Source organism: Apostichopus japonicus, chromosome 7 (genome assembly GCF_037975245.1).
Source record: "Apostichopus japonicus isolate 1M-3 chromosome 7, ASM3797524v1, whole genome shotgun sequence".
Classification (NCBI taxonomy): Eukaryota; Metazoa; Echinodermata; class Holothuroidea; order Aspidochirotida; family Stichopodidae; genus Apostichopus; species Apostichopus japonicus.
Window position 1 is genome coordinate 19999394 of NC_092567.1, and position 12033 is coordinate 20011426.

At 36.0% G+C, this 12033-nt stretch overlaps 1 protein-coding gene across 2 annotated transcripts in view; it reads right to left on the reverse strand.

Moving 5' to 3' along the window:
- Positions 1–12033, reverse strand: part of LOC139969648 (ankyrin repeat and BTB/POZ domain-containing protein 2-like) — an 81179-nt gene that overhangs the window by 39014 nt on the left and 30132 nt on the right. The window lies entirely within an intron of this gene.

Here is a 12033-nt window from a genome sequence, read left to right on the forward strand (position 1 = left end):
AATTTGCAGATAAACAAAGAATAAATAGGTGTCATCGCCATTTGTGACAACTCGGAAGTTTATATGGGTGTTGAAAGTGACAAAATGTCACAAATTTATGTCAATAGGTAGATGAGAGCGCAATAAAAAAGTCAATAATCACGAATAAGTAAAAAGTGGTAAAGAGCTGAAAAGGGCGCCAGCAGTCCATTTGAGTCCGTCGGGGGGGGGCATCCGCCCCCCTGACTGTATGGACGCTCCGCCACTGGTCAATGGTACTTGTTATTGCTGTAGAGATCTGCTACTATGATGCAAACAGATATAATGTACTGTGAGATATTTATATATACCTTGAAGCAATAGGAAACAACCCAAAAATCATCATCTTAACTCTACGTGATAAAAGTGTTCCTGATGAACTACTTCCTCAAAAAAGCTGAGAAATTCCGCAATATTCAATTTGGGAGATATAGTTCCGTTTTGACGTTCCTTCATGCACGTGTCACATATAATCTGACTGACGATTTCAACCAGCCTTAAATACTGTTAATTGATTACCGAGCTTTATGAATTTGCAATGTTTAAGTTTTTAATTTTTTGTAAAATTTTGGGTTTTTTTCCCCCCTCTATTCTGACAATTAATTTTCATATTCCTCTAAAGATATCAATATATTATTAACAGTACATAGGATCCATATTCTTTCCCAGATTATTATTATTATTTTTTTTTTTTAAACCATAGAAACAGATTGCAAATGTGATTTCAAAAGTTACCAGTCACACCATCAAGACAAGGTTGAGAATATCAAAAGAGTTTAGATACATGTATACATGCTACAAATGATAGAAGTGCTTAAAAAAAATCTTCTTGATCAAATCATGTTCTCACTTCCACACATGTTGTATCAGTTGACTGTATCGATTTTAAAGTTTTATGTTCTTAGTTTATTGTCTACTGGCAGAAATCGCATGTCTTTCTTTCTGTTTTTCTTCGCTTCTCTCAAATGGTGAAATCTAATTTTAGATGAATTCGAGAGGCCAACCTAGAGACTACATAATCTGCAACTTTAGCTTGAAAACCTTATCTTTACAACAGCTGTACAGATCTTCCAGAAAGCACAGAAAATCTCTTTTTACAAATTCCATATTTTTTTTTAGTTTTACCCATCTTTTTCTTGAATTTAAGCAGAAACCGCCAATTTATTTGTTATTCCCTTAATTTTTTGGGTGTAACGTACCCAACGAACCTCTCTTAGAATTAAAACAATTCCTAGCAAAATGAGGTGTTAATACTAGCCACTCACTACTTCACATCTGAGAGCTACTTGATTGGGTTTTTTCACCATCAGGTTACTTTCTTAGAGACGATGACAAGATTTTTCCCTTCGGTCCTCCCGCGTGAACTCCCGTGCGGATCGACTCTTTCCTCCGATCGAGGTCGAGAAACAATCCGTTCATCGGCGGCATCTCCAAAGCTCATTAGAGAGTTATTAAGTTACGATTTACCTAGATCTTATTTTAATTCACCGAGCCAAATTAATTCATTTGCAGGTAATTTTCACTTGGATAGGGAACAACCATGTATACATATTGTATACAGTATATCTTCCAAGCACCCCTACGTATATCATTACTGTACACTTTACAGAGAGTCAGAACCAACCACGTCTTGTGTTTCAAAAAATTACAAATTTCCCACCGGGGCAGAAAGCTAAGCCCGTTTTCGGAATAATCAATATGTCTGTGTGTTAATGTTATTAAGGGGCTTTGCGCTGACTCACACAGGACACAATTAATTTTTCCTTTTCTTTTTCTTTCTTATTCTCTTCTCTTTCTTTTTTTCTTGCCATTAAATGTTTGGTACCTTTCCCTTTTTCCTATTTTCCCATTTGTTTTTTAAGTGACTAAACTGGTAGAAGATATCCCATTGAATTGAGTCAGCATAATGCCTTAGGTGAAACATGAAAACGAGGAAGGTAATTTGCCCACGTTTTCATCAAAACCTTAATACCAGAAAAATCACCTGGGGCTGCTCAGGAGAAGTCTGAATAATTATGAAATTTGCTTTTCAAGAATCAATCGTAGAATTAAATAAAGTTAATGAAAGGTCAAATGTCTAAGTTTTTCACTTGATCTTAGGTGTAAATAGAGAAAAGGGGATGGTGGGTGGGAGGGGGGAGCTATGGCTTGTTCCCCCAAATCCTTGAGGTTACAAACTTACAGAACTTTTTTTATCCATTTGTTGGGGTAAGCTATAGTTTGTTTTTTTTATGAGGGTAGGGGTGGGGTGTGATCAAATGACTAATAGAATAAGGTACTGTGATACAGATTGTCCATGCATGGCTTAAATGCAAAGAGAGAAAGAGTGGGGAAGATGGGCCATTACCACAATACTGCAGCAAACAGATTTAATATCATTGCAATATGCCATAAAAGGGCAGCTCTACAAGTACTCGTACTCATGCTGTTGTATTCACACTGCAAGTCCTATAATAATTAAAAGCTAAATTTGTTCAACTCCATAAATTGTACTCAGCCTTCCATTCCTACTTACCTAAATACCCTATCCTGCAACAGACACCCCATAATTCACCCATCTTTTCACTTGTTCTTTTGTAAATTAATCTGTTTTCTTTGTAAAGCGCCTTGAGCAGTGGTCTACTGATTTGGCGCTATATAAGTCTCATTTATTATTATTATTATTATTATAATCTACTGGTTTTGGGTATTTACTAACAACGATACCTACCTGTCTCCTTATACATCTAATCCATCCCTACCCTACAAATTGCTTTGTGCCCCCATTTCTCTCCCCCTCTCACTATCCTCCTCCTCCTTCCTGTATAAACATAAGTACTGTGACATTTCAATCATTCTTACCTACAGCTCAACATACCTCGCTAAACCCTCAATTCCTAATTCCTAATACCACCAATTATCGGACAATAAATAGTACGTACGGTTAATACATTGTACTTCCAACTTTGTTTTTTGGAACAGAAAATGTGATTTATGATCTGTAACCATCAATAACCTGTTTTGTCAGACTTTGTTAAATCTGTCTTGAACTTTGTTTTCGGAGTGACGACTTGTTTTATCCATCCCCTGATTGAAAGACATCATCACTGCCTGTTTGGAGTGGGAGGACAATTATCAACTTTATCTTGTTGCTCGATCGTTTAAGGGAAATTGGACTAATTGAGTTCAATCAGAGACGCAATCTCATTAAATGTAAGTTAATATAAGAAATAATTAACGGATGAAACCACAGTTTAGCTACGATGACATCACGAGGGATGTTTGAACCATGTCAAACACAGGAGTAAGCTTTTTGTGTGGGAGGGATTCTACTTAAAGGGGCATTCCTAACTATGGAAATGGTTAATTAGAATCTGTTAATTACATTCTACTAAACAGTGAAAGAGACGCCCAGCTACAGTACCGAAAATTTATGTACCTTCAGGATTTAAATAACCCTGTTAGATTATTTCTAGAAAGGAAATTGAAATTGCTAAATTATGTGCATCTCTAGTGTGCATGCAGTCTGCAGTATAATTAACACTATTTATCACTTCATTTCATGAGCAGCTCCTTTGTCAATATTCAAATGTGTAGTACAGTAAACACAGTGAACAACTGTTTAGGGCATGTCAAGAATTATTATCCCACTATCATTAAATATTAATACTCCTTTAAATTTTCCTGTGCTTGACCAAGAGGAAACTGACCTACAAACCAGTCACTTGAACTTCTGACCATCAATAGCTGGTTTATAACTACAATCATTTCACCAAGAAGATTATATACCTTGTGGCCTATTTCTGAGGCCATTCAGGGGTGGACAACCTTAAAGTCTCTAATTAATCAACGTCAGCCGGTATTAAACAATACCCAAAAAATACGGTGGAAATATCAATAAATGTTCAGATAAACAGGAGGGCTTATTGGATTTAGCTTCAATGTTTATCATAAACTACTGCAAGGATACCAATTTCACAAGATTGGATGTCAAAGAGTTATATAGTGTTCATTATTGAGGGACAATACTGAGAAGTACAGACTCAGTACAGTTTGTGTGGTGGACAATTTATCTTTAAATTTTTCAGTTTGCAATTTCGCTTGTTTCCAAGTTTCAACCTCATTTTCTTTATATTCTATGGGTATAATACCCTATTACGTATCAAATAATTCATAAAAATACAGTACTATTAAACAATTACATGTCAGTATAGTTTGTGAATGATGAGTAGAATATAACTCAGTGAAATGTGAGATGGAAATAGAGGAACCAGAAGTAAGTACTTTTTCTGCTTTGGTCTCTTAATAAACACATAAAACGGTATAAAATTAAGCAAAATACATGAGATCAATATTACATTTATTTTCAACCTAAATGCTGACCCAGTGCGCTGTAATATAATCTTTACCCAATTGCAAAAAAGTTCTGAGTTTTGAAATTTGAAAATTTGAGGTGTTAAAATGTCCTTCCCAAATGTCATCAACTTGTGTACAGACTTGGTCTGTTGCTAATCAATAAAGTTGCTCTGTGAACTATAAATGATTTATTAATGAAGCCCAGAGGCCCCAAAAAAATTGATATTTCATTCAGTTTAAGGGTGTTCTGTACATGGCTAATTTATACACTGACCAATCAAACTGAACCCCAGCATTCAATTATAAGCACGTTGGCTTTTCTTGCTCTTTCAGAGGGCAAAATTTTTGTGGAGTAAGTAATTAAACTTCTGTTTTGAACCATAAGTTTATTTAATAGAACTTTGTAACTTTTGTGGACACGTTTTCTTTCCTTCTAAAGGAACACGATACTTTGGGGCTAAGAGGAAGAAAAGAAACATCCCCCATGGGGATTTACTGTATTACCTACATGGCTAATTTGGGTGGAAAAAAATACACTGAAAATTAGCTAGGGTCACGGTACTTTATAAAGACTGAAGATTGTGTTTTTAGCAGGGTTATAAAGAGAAGCCCATAAAATGGCTGACGAACAAGGACTTTCCTTCTTTACTTGCTTACATTAGGACAATAGCTGCTATGAGTGGAACATAGAGAAAAACAAATAGCATTCATTTATAAATTTAACGATAATACAAGGAACTACAGCTGTTCCTTGTCAAACACATTAGACACACATAGGAATTCAAACAACGCTATAAACACAGAGCTAATTCAAGGCAAAACTAGTTAGTTATTTTTTTTTTCTATTTTAAACAGGTGACAAAGTGATTTGTGTTGGAAAGGCCCTTTTTTTTTCTTTTTCTTTTTTTTTCTGCTATTGGATGTTTGCTTGATTAGGTGGATTCATGGAGACCTAAGAATTAGCTATCAGCTTCATTGCACTTTTGATTGATGTATTAAGGTTGTTTGGTTTGTTTTCATTATCTTTTTTATGCTTGTAAGTTGTTATTTCAAGATGTGGCATTATGGTATATGATTGACTTTCAATTATACAATCATCCAGTATTCAAAGGACTTTACAGATGCTTACCTGCGCAGGCATGCAGGCAGCATTTATTTGTAGCATACATTTCCTCAGCAATGTAGGTTACAATACAATTTAACACAGAATTTTAACTATTAGACTCCAGCTTTTTCAATGAATTATGCAAATGATATTTGATATTAAAGATACACGTATGACCATGCACATGCAGCTGTAAAGTTGTTATTAGCTTCACAGCTGGTCAAGTATCATATCAAAGTATGACCTAAAAGTCATTAAGAAATAAAGGAACTTCTCAATTTGCTGATGACATGCATGCATGTGACTGTTAAAAAAAACATGAAAATTTTCTGATCAGAAATATTGAGATATATAGTCAAAACAAATTCATAAATTGCTTGGTTAGTAATTAGAAAAACAACAACTATGTTGTTTCAGTTTCACTGAACCTGCAATCTTACAATTATTTTGAGTGGAAACACTCAGTAGGCTTGGTAAACTTGTTGACTAAAATCAAAGGTGATCGAAAGGTCACCTTTATACAGTCTTCAAAATATGCTAGAAATGTGCTAGAAAAAAGCTTAATGAACAGCATTTTCTTATATGGTTTAACAATGAACATTTCCATAATCCACTTTTGTAATATAAAATTTGTCTGAAGTTTATACTTTTATGTTACTTTTCTTTCTTTATTAATTTTTTGCTTTTTAGTTTGTATTTAAGGGGGATATTTTTATCCAGTATTGCAATTCCAAAAATACTATTCAAAATTAGGCAAATTGCTATATAAGTACATGGAAATATGCATCCTAGTTTTTGTACACAGGCAGTTCACAAGTAATAGTGTATTAAGAGTAATCCGTTAACGTTTTTCCCTTTGGGGGAGAGGGAGGGGGAAGGTTTTGGGGTGTGAAAAGAGGATGGGTTATTACTTTTACTGTCTCACTTTTCTGTACTTTCTTTAGCTTATTCTGGGGGTGGATCTAACTTGTCAACCCCAGCAAGGGATTTTTAGTTCACGTCCTTCCAAATTTCCAATTTCTGGTTCTCACTACACCCTGTTTCTGTTCTGTAATTATGTGAAGAAAAACAATCCATAAATAATCTGAACTTAACCTGAATAACACTTTAATATCTGAAGAGCCTGAAATTTGGAGCCTCTAAAACTGCTACTGAAAATTTGAACACTATAAATGATCCCGTGTGACCAGAATCATGATCATCAACTAACTGTGAAAGTTGTTAAAACACTAACTGTGGAGAAAACCAAGACCGTGTCCAGTTATCAGTGTCTGGAGGCTTTAATCTCTCTCTTGATGTACTGTACATGACATTACTTTGTCCTGAAATGCCTGGAGTATGAGGCCAAAATCCTTGCCTAAAAAATAATGTATATAGCTTAATAATTATTTTTTTGTCACAATCACTTTTCAACCTGGTCAAAATGATTCAGACAACCCGGATAATTCTGGATATTATCAAAAGTCTCTCTCCTCCACACATTATTTGACATTATCTTAGAGATGAGTGTCCCCTGAATCATTAAAATACCCCTTTGAGCCTCATTGCACCTACAGGCATCAAGGGACAATTATAGAGAGTTCAAAAAAAAAATATACATGCTCGGTGATGAAGAAGGATGACAGGCGAAGAGAAAACAGATGGCGCTGCGAATGTGTAATCGCCAAAAGAGGGTCCAGATGACAAGAAGAAGACAAATTGAACTTAACTCCTGTTTCTAGCCTATATGTTTTATCTTCCAAAGAATTACAAGCTGGCCCATCTCCTTGATAGAGTTTAACTTGCCGATTCTTTTCAGCAATTTCAGGGTTATCAATTCTCTTTATAGCTGTTTCCACATTTCAAGACATTCTCAGATATTAGAGAATTGAGAATAGAGGGTTGGATTGGGTACAGATGATGGGTTTAGAAGGTTTGGGGGGGAGGAGGGGTTAATAAACCTGAGTTAGTCTGTTATTTTAATGTTTCACCATGCAAGAGTAATGCTCTGTTCAAGGTATTTGAGATGAAGAGAGAGAATGCAAATCTGATCATGTGTACTTGACCATCCGTGATTTTTCCATCATATTTAGAAAAAATAATTACCCTTATTCTGCCACCTCCAATGGTTTCTGTTAACTGCTACCCTGTATGTACTAACATAAATTGATTCTTCTCATAATTGTGAGTTGTTCAAATTCAACATAATGTTCACAAATTCTCACTGTTTGTAGTAAATTCTTGAAGTCTCATTTTTGGGCTAGATACATACCTACATAACTGCCCCACCCACTGGTTTTGCACTATCATCTGTATTTAATATACAGATATTGCCTTGGTGCATTCTCTGGTTTTCAAATGTAATAAAAGCAATTTAACTTCTTTAAAAAAAAAAAAAAATACGCTCTTGAAAGCTCTTCTAAAGTTGAAACAATAGGGTTACAATACGGTCACATATTCTCTAACAAGAAACTGCCACTGACGAATTTCCCAGAATATGTACTCCCTAAGATAGCAAACAAAGCTTCTTAATACCAGCAGAATATTTTACATTTTGGAAGTGTAAATATTAAAAAAGAAAAACAATACATCAGACCCTGTGAGTTATATATGTTCTGTGCATTAAAGATTTCATTGGTCCTATAACTGACATGTAAGTACTGCAGTACATATATCCTTTACTGCACGAAACACCTATTGCTTTTCAACTGTAATTTCTTTTTTCAGCCAATTGAGATGTTTTAAAGATTTATGCACTATATAAGAACTGTAATTATTATTACTGTTATTATTATTATTATTACACGCACCAGATAATTCATTTTAACCTAATTTCCATGCCTTGAATAGAGGGTAAATTACTTGTTATCATGTCTGGTGACACGCAGTCTGCAACTCTGCATACGAAAACAGGTCGCCATGCATGGTGGCCAAATTAACAATTTAATTCTGGGACACAAGACTTGTTAGAACGTAATTAATCCAATTAATCCAATTAATGATGATGTACTGTCTTTACTGTCAGGCAATGTTATTCACATCCAAAGAAAACTAGCACTCATGGTCACCTCTAGTGTGGTGATTATTATTATTATTATTATTGTTAAAGTAGCTCTTGTGTACTATGGCATGTAGCAAAAGGGAGAGTGGGTTGGGAGGTCTTAACCCCACCCACCCCTCCCCCACCCTTTCAAACTTGGCAAAAAAACAAGAAAAATCCAACAGTTGGATGGCATGTGCAGGTATAATATCTAACTGTTGCAAGTTCTGTCAAACTTCTTGTGACAAAGAAAGGAGAAAAAAGTTACATCATTCTGGGTTTCAAATATTAACTTGTAACTTAATTCTGATATCATCAAAGTTATGTAAACTTACTAAATTTGTTACATGGTTTATCTTCTTTTTTCCAATTGTACTCTATTACAGGTACAGTACCAAATTTATATTTCTACATAAACATGAATATCAGTTCACAAGAGGAAGAATTCAGTTGATATAAAATCTTTGTTTTTGTAAATTTAGCTATGAAAAAAGATGGGAGTTCCATCCTTCTAAAATCCTTCAAGTGGAGTTCAATGACCTACAACCCCCTCCCTTCCCCTACCCCCCAATCATTATCCTTCAGCTCCCCCACTACTTGAACTATCCGGTATTATAGTGTGATCACCTTTAACTGTTCCATAGATCTAGACCAGGGGTGGGCAACGTTTTTAATGAATGGGCCAGATATAAGGAGTGAAAAATTGACTGGGCCGCACCTAACAAACGACCTGCTGTTGACTTCAAACCTTTGATTCCGAGGACTTTCAAGCAATAGGTGTGTGTACTTAATCCGTATTCACAAAAACATAATGTCGATACAGTACAGATGATAATTTAATGGGGATAGTAGACCTACCTGACAGCATCATTAGTGTTGATAAGCAGCTACCTCGTTTTATGTGAAGATGTAAAATAGATTGATTTTTTTTCTTTCTCTTGAGACATCTCACGGGCCGCCAAAAAATCACTGACAGGCCGCATGTGGCCTGGGGGTCGTAGGTTGCCCACCCCAGATCTAGAATAAACTTTTAAATATCTTTCACAGGTATTATAGTGTGTTCTTCTTTAACTTAAACACACACAACTGTTCCATCTAGACTAAACTTTTAAATATCTTTCACAGGAAACGCTTTCAAGGTGAAACTCATCCCTTTAGTATTATATATATAGACACTGACTGGCTATTTTAACAGCAATTCTAAACCACAAAACTCATTACAAAGCAAAACAATTTTATTTCCTCCTTGATCATTTCCTGCAAATCCACAGATCATCTGAATGTTTTGAAACTTAAACATTTGCAAGGTCAGTTAGTTGGCTGTTTGAAGTACTTTCTCTTTATGAAGGGAAAAAACATTTCATGGATTAATCATTACTGGTACAGTACATCTTTTGATAAAAATATTTCAAATCAGATCAATATAGCAATTCAGGGTTATAATTTGACCTCATTTTAATTAAAACAAAACAAGAAAAAACTGAAGACTGTTGCAAAATGATAGCCAAAAATAAAAAGCATAGCGAAAGGCTTACAGTAAGCAATTATTACAACTTCAGGTTAATATGGGACAAGCTTCTGAATCATGATCCTGATGATGAAGCAGACAAACAAGCTGGATTGGTCTGAATTATTATGGGATATTTTAGAGTAGCAGACACCGAGCACAGAGAAAATATTCCATGGATGGTCCTCGGCTTTAAAAATCCCCTCCCCTCCCCCACACCTCACTTCACTCCCTCTTACCCTCCCTGAGCTCCTCCACGACTCAATTCAAAGAATATACAAACCCAGCCGTCATCTTTAATACCCTAGATCCTAGGTTCTCAACCTTTTTCTATCCAGGGACCCCTTGAGATAAACTGAAATGTTTGGAGGACCCCCGGACAGTGACTGCCGGCCTGGGGGAGGGGTATAAGGGGAGGGGTTTTCCCCGTCCCCTTTTGAATTTTTTTCAACATTTGAGGGTCAGATGCGAAATGGTGCATTATTTTGTGACTTTTGAAGTAAATTTATGTTCAAGAATTTATATTTAGAAATGCATTTTTCTGGGCCTGGAATGCAGTTTTCCTAGACCTGCAAGTATTGCTAGGCATAGGCCTACTTGGAAATTCTTACTTTCAAATGATATATTTCCCAATTAAATTTTAATTTGGAAGCGATGAGTTGTCAGATACAAACTGGTTGATTCTGCATGAGGTCAGGAGAATTATGGGTTTTCTTTGTCAGAGATAGCTGCAAATGGCACCGTTTTTTGGTGTCAAATCCAAGTTAGTTATAACTTATCCTCCACCAAAGCCTTATAACTACCGCGCTTCGCTGTGTCAACAGTGAGCAACGCATCATAGTTATTGCTCTGCATATTAGGATGTATAGTGTGCAGTTAAGTTGTACACAACACTCGGGTGGCATGTTATCCATACCTCACCGAATGTATATATACCAATGAGAAACTATATTACTTGTTTTCATCGGGGAACGCACGATTCAACATTTATCGACTACTGACGATACGGTCTGATCATCAGGGTCCGACGGATTGACGGCTAGCCTAACCTAGATTTCTAGAGGCATAAATACTTCTTCCTTCGACAATATCTCTCATTCCATTTTTCACGAACCTCTTCCGCTTTCGCGGACCCTTATTTTTTTCACGGACCCTTATTTTTTCACGTACCCCCTGCGGACCCCTTTGCCCTCACGGACCCCCAAATAAATTTCACGGACCCCCTAGGGGTCCGCGGACCCCAGGTTGAGTAACCTGGCCCTAGATGATATGACAGAGATCTTTATGATGGACACTCCCAAACAGCTACAGTACGAACAAGATTGTCCGCTTTGGCAGATATCCTCTAGTTTAAAAGGACCATCTGGCCCTGGGAGCTGTAATTTTGTAAATCTGCCTATCTATGTCATAGTGTCCGCTCATTGTGTCTGCTAGGATCTGAAAACATTTTACTACTGTACAGTACTTGCCCTCTTGTTTTTTCCTTGCACATATTTTTGCAGGTGGAACATTCATAGTTTTGACCCTGAAACCAATGCCAACATTTATGTTCATGATGCAAAAAATGTTTAGATTCATCCTTTGCAAAACTCATTTCCTTGAGGACAAGAAAATTGCTGCAAACTTGGCTCGATGATGTCATATTTTAGACTTGATCAAGTCTTCTACCTTTCATGTGACGAAACATTAAATCTTTGATGTCTCCCCAAATGAATCAGAATTTTCTTAGTTGGTCATGGAAGTTATATATATGAAAACCGGTATCATGTTCATGATGATAACCATAAGACGTTTTGATTAAAGTGTTTCCTTTAACAGCCTTATATGATATTAAAGCATTGATTCTCAAATAATTTCAGAACTTTAATAAGTATAATTGCACAACATTGGGAGGGAATCGTAAGGAGAAAAGAGGGTACTAATCGGAGAATTTCACAGCACGTACCGACTAGACATTGGATGATTGCATGAAAGAGAAAGTCAAGTAGGCAAGTAGCAATTATTGTTAACCCCGACTTCCATGTTCTGATCGAGCAAGATTAAGTTACA